This window comes from Aethalodelphis obliquidens, unplaced genomic scaffold (assembly GCF_003676395.1).
Source record: "Aethalodelphis obliquidens isolate GAN/ISIS:26980383/991018 unplaced genomic scaffold, ASM367639v1 scaffold40, whole genome shotgun sequence".
Taxonomy (NCBI): Eukaryota; Metazoa; Chordata; class Mammalia; order Artiodactyla; family Delphinidae; genus Aethalodelphis; species Aethalodelphis obliquidens.
In genome coordinates this window covers 8458404-8469083 of record NW_020837984.1, presented here as the reverse complement: position 1 = coordinate 8469083, position 10680 = coordinate 8458404, and the positions used below count along the sequence as shown (strand labels likewise).

Sequence of the window (10680 nt, the reverse complement as noted above, 5' to 3'; positions counted from 1 at the left end):
TCCCACCCTCCCTATCCCACCCCTCTAGGTGGTCACAAAGCACCAAGTTGATCTCCCTGCACTATGCAGCTGCTTCCCACTAGCTATCTATTTTACATTTGGTAGTGTGTATATGTCAATGCTACTCTCTCACTTCGTCCCAGCTTACCCTTCCCCCTCCCCATGTCCTCAAGTCCATTCTCTACATCTGCATCTTTATTCCTGTCCTGCTCCTAGGTTCATCAGAACCTTTCTTTTTTTTTTTTAGATTCCATATACATGTGTTAGCATACACGTGTTTTTCTCTTTCTGACTTACTTCACTGTGTATGACAGACTCTAGGTCCATCCACCTCACTACAAATAGCTCAATTTCATTCCTTTTTATGGCTGAGTAGTATTCCATTGTATGTATGTGCCACATCTTCTTTATCCATTCATCTGTCAATGGACACTTAGGTTGCTTCCATGTCCTGGCTATTGTAAATAGTGCTGAGGTGAATGTTGTGGTACATGACTCTTTTTGAAGTATGGTTTTCTCAGTGTATATGCCCAGGAGTGGGACTGCTGGGTCATAAGGTAGTTCTATTTTTAGTTTTCTAAGGAACCTCCATACTGTTCTCCATAGTGGCTGTATCAATTTACATTCCCACCAACAGTGCAAGAGGGTTCCCTTTTCTCCACACCCTCTCCAGGATTTATTGTTTGTAGATTTTTTGATGATGGTCATTCTGACCGGTGTGAGATGATACCTCATTGTGGTTTTGATTTGCACTTCTCTAATGATTAGTGATGTTGAGCAACTTTTCATGTGTTTGTTGGCAATCTGTATGTCTTCTTTGGAGAAATGTCTATTTAGGTCTTCTGCTCATTTTTGGATTGGGTTGTTTGTTTTTTTGATATTGAGCTGCATGAGCAGCTTGTATATTTTGGAGATTAATCCTTTGTCAGTTGCTTCATTTGCAAATATCTTCTCCCATTCTGAGGGTTGTCTTTTCGTTTTGTTTATGGTTTCCTTTGCTGTGCAAAAGCTTTAAAGTTTCATTAGGTCCCATTTTTTTGTTTATGTTTTTATTTCCATTACTCTAGGAGGTGGGTCAAAAAGGATCTTGCTGTGATTTATGTCATAGAGTGTTCTGCCTATGTTTTCCTCTAAGAGTTTTATAGTGTCTGGCCTTACATTTAGGTCTTTAATCCACTTTGAGTTTATTTTTGTGTATGGTGTCAGGAAGTGTTCTAATTTCATTCTTTTACATGTAGCTGTCCAGTTTTCCCAACACCACTTATTGAAAAGGCTATCTTTTCTCCATTGTATACTCTTGCCTCCTTTGTCAAAGATAAGGTGACCATATGTGCGTGGGTTTATCACTGGGCTTTCTATCCTGTTCCATTGATCTATATTTCTGTTTTTGCGCCGGTACCATACTGTCTTGATTACTGTAGCTTTGTAGTATAGTCTGAAGTCAGGGAGCCTGATTCCTCCAGCTCCGTTTTTCTTTCTCAAGATTGCTTTGGCTATTCGGGGTCTTTTTTGTTTCCATACAAATTGTAAAATTTCATGTTCTAGTTCTGTGAAAAATGCCATTGGTAATTTGATAGGGATTGCATTGAATCTGTAGATTGCTTTGGGTAGTATACTGACTTACATTTTGAACTTTCCTTAAAGAGCTAGATCCCTTGAGAGAATAACAGATATAGCTATGACCAAGGCCAGCTCAGAAATGTCTAATGGAGGATAATATGCTGGTGAGGAAGAAATGTTGGCACTTTACTCAACTCCTAGCTTTGGCCACCAAGTGGTGCTATCAATTCAGAGTGAACTGGCACTGGGGGAGTAGGGTTGGGTGGCTTTGGGTTGGTAAAGTGTAAAACCAGTCAGTAAATGCAGAGGACACTCACAAGTCGGATGTTCATGATTCTGTGTACTGTGAATTTATGTATCATCTCCCACTCAATGTCATCAGTATAAAAACAAGGGAGAAAATGAATTCATATAATCTTATTTTGGTGGTAAAGTCCATTGTACTCTGACAGGAAAATAACTGTTTATATAAAAATATTTGTCCCAAACTTTATCCTTTCAGGCTATGTAGCTATAAAAATAATAACACAATTTTGATTAATCTTCCTCCCTCTACAATATTCATCCAAATCCTCCCATTAAAACAAAAACAAAAAACCTTTACAGAAAAAACTATTCAGCGATAAGCATTACAAATTAATCAGTAATGTTAAGCATTTAAAAATATCTAATTTAATTTTAAAAACAGATATCAGCTCAATGGTTTTTCCTTAATTTCTACTGTAAACTTTTCCTGAGGAAATAGTTCCTCTGAGTGGATGAATGCCTTTCACATTCCAGCTTAGAAGTGACATGTGGGAACAGGGAACAGATGCAATGACTATATGTTTAGTTTTCTTATGTGATGCACCTAGAGGCCTATGAAGAATGTTAAAAGCATAACTAAAAGCTAAAAAAAAAAAAAAAAAAAGACATAATAATTTACAATCCACTAGAAGAAGAACTGGAAATGTCTCTACAATGGAATGAACAATGATTTGAAAGGAGAACTTTGGGAAATCTGTACAACAATAAAAGTTAGGTTCACTGCTGTTCAATTAGACAGTTCTATCCCAAAGATGAGGAGACTTAGTAAGAATCAGTGTGTACCCAGTTGTCTCTGTACATGAACATCTGTGTTTTCTGAGAAAAATGTTTCCATCTGGAAAGACTGGGAGAAAAGTGTTGGAGCAGAGTTTACATCCTTCCATAAACTATCTTTATTTTCACTCTGGACAGGGGAGGCAATTCACATATGCTTATCCATCTCTATTGTCATACTTAGTTAAATCAAATTATGAAATCTTGGTTAAGCTTCTTAGGATAGCATCAAGATGAAGCAGAAGAGCAGAACATACATTTGCAAAGTTGGTTCTTACATGGATGTCCTAAAATAAATTTCTCAGATACAGTGCTTAAGTTGTTTATTTCTGTACGTACCTCACAAAACTATATAACTAGTATATCAATTCAATGAAACTTATATGGGTTGGGGGGCTAGCAAAATTCCTAAGGCTCTCTCCTAGTTATTTATTTAGTTGTGAAAATGTTCACAGAAACATTTATCTGTTAGTTTTTATATATAAGACAAGGATTAATGCCCCCCTCCCCCAAACTTAAAAGCCCAACAACTTTCCAGTCTTATGACAAATTGCCAAACCAGTTCTTCAGGCATTTCTTGGGAGAGACAGCATGCACATGCACACATGAGTGTATGTTTTGAGGGAAGAGAAGAGTTATAATAGAAAGAGGGATAATCATATTACTTAGAAGCAAAGGAAAATTTTAAAGTAAAGGTAGAAACAATAATAAATAACAAAACCACTACTATGACTGATGGCAGCTACTTTCATATTGAGCACTAAGCCTCTGCCAGGCTCTGTGCTAAGTACTCGTATACAAATTTTATCTATATCTGTAGCAATGTATTTTAGACTCCCAATAACCTTCTGAAATAGGTTTCATCAGCCTTTAAAAAAATTAACAGAGGAAATAGGGGCTCAGAGAGGATAAGTAACTTGTCCAAGACCACCCAGACTCTAGCTGGCATCTTGCTGACTTTCAAGTCTATGCTCTTGAATCTCTATGTTATGTTACTTCCTTTAGCACTTGTAACACTGTGAGTTTAGCATATCTTAGCCCCTTGTTTCTCAAAATGTGATCTGTGGATCACCTGTATTAGAATTGCCTAAAATATGGGCTCCACCACAGATCCACCGAATCAGAATCGGTTAGGTGGGGCCTGGGAATCTGTATCTTAAACAAACTCCTCAGGTGTTTTTTTAAGGCAGATAAAAGTTTGAGAACCAATGTCTTAGCCCTTTCACAAATAAGTCACCGAGTTTTTTCTTTTTTTTAAAGAAATGATGATATTCCATGTATAAGATGTTATTTTAGCATTGGCATGACATTACACAAATTTAATTTCACATTCAGAAGAAAAACATGTTGCTGCCAAATCAGTTCAAATGCCTAAATTTTGTTTCATAGATAGTTGCTGAGAAAAACACATTTTCCTGGAATTTCTACTTTTTTAAGTGTTAAAAAATTTTATTGCAGTCTAGAATAAGGATGTACCTCACTTTAGGCAATAGACATGTTCCAAATTGAAAATTATGGTGATGTGATAATTCTTTAGGTTCAAAAAATATATTTTATATTTCTAATTCAAAATTTCTAGAAGTAGAAAATACTAAATATCACCAGTAGATATTATATACATTTGTTCCCCTCGATAAATGAACAAACATGAGTCAGCAGATGAAAAAGTCACCTTCAGACTATGTAGTAAAAAGCTGGGACATACAGTGCGTGCCAAGGAGAGAAGACACAAATGTTAGAAATGAGAACTGCAGTGGGTTCTTTACATTCTGAATCAGAGATTCCTTTCTAGAAATCCTATGATCCATGGACTTCCCTGGCAGTCCAGTGGTTAAGACTCCACCCTTCCAATGCAGGGGGTGCGGTTAGATTCCTGGCCAGGGAACTAAGATCCCACATGCCAAGCGGTGTGGCAAAAAAAAAAAAAAAAATTAGAAAATCTATGATCCAATATCTATTGCGTGAACTAGAATGATCCAACAACAGTTGTGTGCTACTACTTCTAAATATAATTTATATATTTTCCATCTTTAAATAATACGAATAATGAAATGCAGATAGAAACAGTTATGAAGGATGTTTGAATTAGCTGAACAAATTGTGAGAGTAAATAAATTCTGAAAGTAGGACAACAGTTTTAATTTTTCTTGTTAACTACAGAAGGAAAAAACTATAGAAAGAAAAGAATTTAGGAATGTTACCAATGGTTAAAACAGAGGGTATTAAAAAAGAAAAGAGCAAAAACAGTGTAAGCACCTTAAAATTTAAAGTCTCCTTTTAAAACAAACTTTACTATTTTCTTCACACTGTATTTTATTCATTATTGATCATTTTCAATAATCAAAGGACTATCCCAGTATATGTAATACATAGTAATAAATAAAATGCATAAATGTGCAAAGAGAACAATATTAACTTATTATAAATATTTCATTTAGTGTTTGATGGTGATATTCCTAATATATTAGTGTTTTTCATCTTTTGGTATTTTTTATTTCAAAGGAGACCTCGACAAATTTAAGTATTAAAGGGATCATATAAATAATAATAGCAGACATTTACCAGGCACTGTAAAAATGATTGATATAAGGTACCTAATTCTCACAATTCTTAGCTGCCACACCACATCAACTCTGACTCAGTGTGAGAACATTTGAACTAATTATATTCACTAACCAGGGTTAAATTTTAACACTCAGTGTATAGTGCCTTAGGCATAACAAGGCTCAAAAAATATTTGTTGAATGAATGAAAATCACAAGACATAAAAGGATAAATGAATTTCACCCTTTATGGGAATTAAAGTAGGCTCTTTCCCTCAGTTTTTATGTTTCAAGCTGTAGCATCTTCATTCTATGAAAGTGGGAACTGAGGCTCATAGCTCTGAAGCTGGGCTAGTAAGCAGGAATGCATATAGCACAGTAGAATGGGATTCTGGCTATCATTCTCCCAGCCAGAGTTCCAACTCACCACTGGAAGGGCTAAGCCTAATGTTTTCAGGTGAAGGTATGCTGAGGATTAAGCTTGGAAGAAAAGCCTCTCCTGTAGTTATGCTACAGCAATGAAGGACAGATGGGCTTCAGTACTTAATGGACAGAAGTACCAGAGAGAAGGTTTACATGGAGACCTTGGAGAACTGGGCCTTGGCTCACTGTTCTTCCACCTGGCTATGACTCTGCTAATCAAGGACGTGACAGAATCAATCCTTTGACATATTTTTTTAATGCTTTTTATTTTTCTGAGTATTGGATTAGAATATAATTTCATGAAACTGTACTATTTCTTGCAATTAGAAAGTGATTTTATATTATTTCATATTCTTGGAGTTAGGTGAGATAAAGTAACTAAAATCTTGACACAGCTAAAAACACACAGACACACAAAACAGACACCACATTTACCAAAAGTATGTTAGCATTTTACTTCCAAAAAGGAATGGATTCTATCAACTCTTAGAGTCTATCAAAGGATGTGGCTCATTGCCTTTGGAAATTGTGTTAAACAGTCACTTTGTACAAAATTTTCAGACATAAAATGTTAATTTTTTTTTTTTTACTGGCTTCTTGATAATGACACAAATTTAATTCCTTATGAATTTTCATTTATAATTATCTTAGCAGGGAACAATAGCTAAGTCTATACTATCTTGGAACCTTAGAGATCATTTTATTTACTTTACAGCATCAAATTCACTTAATTTGTTTTTACTTATGAAAGTTCCTTTGCAGAGTCAGTATTATAATCTCGTCTATTTCATATTTTATGTCTGTAGAAGTCAAATGGAAACACTCTACTTTAATAAACTAAAAACTTCATTTTCTATTTCACCATGGCATGTCATATGGTGACAGAAAAAAATTTCTTTAATGAGAAATCTACATTTAATTTTTTTTTTAGTTTTGTAAGTAAAATGCCAAAATAGATATCTCACTTAGTTTAATGTATATTTTTAATGACATGGCCTCTTTTCTCATTGTAACTTATATGAAAATATATACTATAGCTATTAAAAAAGAATCTCTACATAATGAAGACATTTTATTACATGGATACTATTTCCTATCCATACTTGTAAGAAGCACAGAAATATCATACTAAATGATAGAGGATATAGAATAACCAGATATAAAAAAACTTGTAAAACTTCCATTTTATTTAGAAGATAGTTTCTATTTTTTGCCGACTTTATCAACTATGATTGTTCAAGTTATTCCTATTACTGTAGGGTTCCCTCCTTTCACTTTGTTATAAGTGTGAATAAATTACAATGTCTTAAGCCATATGAACAAAATTCAATGTACAAAAATATGATTTTTCAGGATAAGAGAAAATTTAAAGAATAGTATATGGAAATATCAGAAATACATGTGTTAAATGTGAGAAAAGTTGCCAAAAATTTTCTCTACACAAAACCTGAAAAGTGTTACTATATTAAACTTCCTTTCCTTCCTTCCCTGGTTATTTATTAGCTGTATAGAATCAGTTTAACTCTAAGTTCAGATGTCTTTACATATAAAAATATACCCAGTTTTGGTTTTCATTTTCCCTTTCTAGATATGGGTATGGTGAGGGATAGAGTTGACTACTCCCAATCTCCTAGTAAGTGTACAGTGACTGCTAGAAAAAAGAGATAGAGCTGGTGAAAAATATGTTCCTTACAAATACATAATTTAACTATCATAAAATGTTTTTTAATCAAAGAAGACATTTTCACAGTATTCACTGAGGCAATCTTAACTTTATGTTGTTATCCATACTCTAAACCATAAAAACTACACTATCTGCCACTTTCTAAATCATAGAATCAAATGGTCTATATAGACCCTGTTTTAATGTTAATGAATTTATAGACACAAATAGCTAGCATCAAGGCTAGAGTGAAAAGCAGAACACTTCAAGCATTTAATACAGCTAAAGGGGCAGATTAGAGATGAATAACAAAATCACCTGGTAAAAAAGGAAAAAGGTGTAGCATTAAAAGGCTTTTTGCTTTATATGTGAAACAATACTGAGAAACATGTATTTTAGCACTTGTACTCAACAGGCACTCCAAACTATGCACTGATGAGAACAGAAACCCATCCTTTCTAATAATCTTGTGACAAAAGCTAAAAGACACATCCTATTAACTACTGATCTCAACTGCTAATGCAGAGTACTTCCTGGTGCCTTTTATGTAGAATGCTGCTATTAAAAAACCACTAAACATTCACTGTGAACAACACAGAATCATTCATCTTTTATCAGCATCTCTTGTTAGAAGAGTATGAGTGGGGCTGAAGGTGTCATTGATATTATGGAGTGGAAATTAATCAGAAATTTTTCTCATATTTTCCTCATCTCACTAATTTACTTTTGTACAAATTTCCTCCTGTTAAAAAGTTCATACCCAACCCCCTGTTGTACTCTTTTAAGTTGAGAATATTCAACGAGTGCGTCCACTGAAAAGCACCAAGTCCTAACACAAAAAGCATTCGAAATTCTCATTTAGTTGTCTTTATTTTGCTAGCGCCATGTGGTCCTTGAAGATGTAGAAAACACGGGAAGCTGAGTAAAGATCAGAGCAAGCTCATTAGCATTCTGACAAAATTGGAGTGGTGGAGATGTATAGTTTGCCTAGTTTGTCGTTTTGAAAGCTACCGGTGGTAAGCTTTCTATTTCATTGTGCTTTTGTCTTTTGGGGGGGTTTCAAAGCAGCAGGGTATTTGTTAGCCCTAGGTTTGCACAATGCATTGTGGGAACCTTTCCTGCACATTCAGCCCTATATAGTATCATTCCAGTCTGAGTCAAAAAGTTTTTTTTTTTTCACCATTTATAAGAAAGGACATGTGTGTGAATCTTAGTGCACAGCCTCAATACATTTATTACAGCTTTGTCTTTCTCTTTTGCCTGAATCATAAAGTCCACAAAAAGTCAGAATAAGAATCTGAAGGACATAATTTTCAATCTTTTAAAAATGTCATTCATTTCAGACCACAACATTAAAACATTAATTTATTTTCTGCTCTTTGTCGTAAACAACTAACAACAACCCGCAGGACTGACAAAGTTAGTTAAAATTCAAAACCTTACTGCTTACTATAATAGACTTTAATTCTACTTTTGAAAATAGTATAGAGGAAAAAAAGTGGTTTATGTTTTAGAATTTATGTAAATAAAGAATACCCCTTAGAAGAATTAAATAAGTTATTACCCTAGTCATTTGATTTTCTTCATCGTCTTCTTTTTCTTTTCTTTTCCTTTTTTTTTTTTTTAAACATAAGGCTCACTTTGAAGAGCTAAATGGGCTACATTAATGCTACTATTCAGCATGAATGTTTCCAAGTTGCAATGAAATGGATAAAGGTCTTTGGGGATGAATTTATCTGCTAAATCCTTGTGGTTGCCCTCCTATCTTGGATGATGACCCAAAAGAATGTCAACAGCTCATTTTCCCAGAGAGCTGGAAGGAGTCCCTATGCAAGCATAATCTGCACATTCTCAAAGAACCATTTCAAACATTATATTTCACAAGCGGTTTTAAGTGATTTTCCTCTCATCTCTAGTATCCTAACAGTACTTTGGATATCAATGCCTCTGAAATGAGGGTTAAACAAAGTTTACACATGAATTCTACATATGGCATAGAAATTTTTAGATTTTCAATATATATTTTAGAAACACGGTTATCTTGTTACAATAATATATTTATGGCACTGAGTTAAATGTCTAAACTAAAGATTAGTAACCACATTTTCTATTATAAAAAATGTGCTTTTTTATTATTAGTTGTCATTTTGCTTAGAATCAAACCTTATTTATGAGAAGTGTTCATAGTTTTTCTTAATTTCTAATTATTAAAAACCCAGAGGAAGCTAAAGAGCAGTGATGAGTGCAATATAGTATATGAGTAATCTGGTAAAAATAGTTAATAGTAAGAGAATGGATCATTTCTATATGAAGTCTCTGACAAAATAGCATTTGGTTATATGTCATTTTATTTCCTTTGTACAGTAAGTGATATGTTGTCATGGGGGGATAGATTTTGTATATTAACTATTCATATTATATTAGAGCATGGAATTAAAATGATACATTTTTAATGTAATGATACATTTTTAATGTAATTAAAATGATACATTTTTTTATTTCTAATTTAAGCTCTAATTTTCACCCCTTTAGGCTTTTCTTAGGCCTTCTTCTACAATTTAAAAATCATTCTTAAAACAAACAAAAACAGAAAAAAAACTATGTATAATTTTGTGGTTACAGTGTAAGCCTATTTATATATTGTTAGAACATGAAACTTGAGTAACTTATAGCTTAATATTTAAGTGTATCCCAACATTGAGCTGTTCTACTGCTAGCTTTAAAATTATTTAAAAAATGGATGTTACCACAGTAATAATGACAGAATTAGTTCTATACTTTGCAATATGAGTATAGCCACAAAAATTATTTATCTACTTCACTGAATTCTCCTACCAAAGTTTCTTGAATAAAATTGTTTGGAGTAGCTATATCAAATTAGAGAGCAGTCAGGAGTGTCTAAGTCCAGCTTTAAAACAAATATCTTAACAATTACTTAGCCATATGGAAAATAGGGTATGTCTCTCCCAAAACCATTTAAAAAATATATTGTCTATCTTGAATTTAGACTTCATTAGAAACCATTTCTGACTTGTAATACCAAGATTGCTGAAATACCACCTTTTAAACAACCATGAAAAGACATGTAAAAAAGCTGAACTCTTTAAAGCTGCCAATGAATGATTTTGATTTTTAAAGCATAAAAAAAAATGGAGTTAGAGCATTATGAGTAAACAAACACAGATGTATAGTTAGATACAGATACACAGATGCTAATGTAGCTTTTTTTACATTATGCCAAATTTGAAGCCTCTTCACAAGTGTTCACATTGTACTTGTGTTTGGGTTCCTACGACTTAAAGGCCAGATGCTTTTCACAAATGACCAACAGTTGTAGTTAGAATAAATTAATGATTGATTTTTTTAAAGCTTTGATGGAATTAAGCATACTTCTTTTCTCAATGTGCCTAT

The 10680-nt window shown here is 33.5% G+C and overlaps 1 protein-coding gene across 1 annotated transcript in view; it reads right to left on the bottom strand.

The window, feature by feature from the left end:
- Positions 1–10680, bottom strand: part of EHBP1 (EH domain binding protein 1) — a 362437-nt gene that overhangs the window by 21071 nt on the left and 330686 nt on the right. The window lies entirely within an intron of this gene.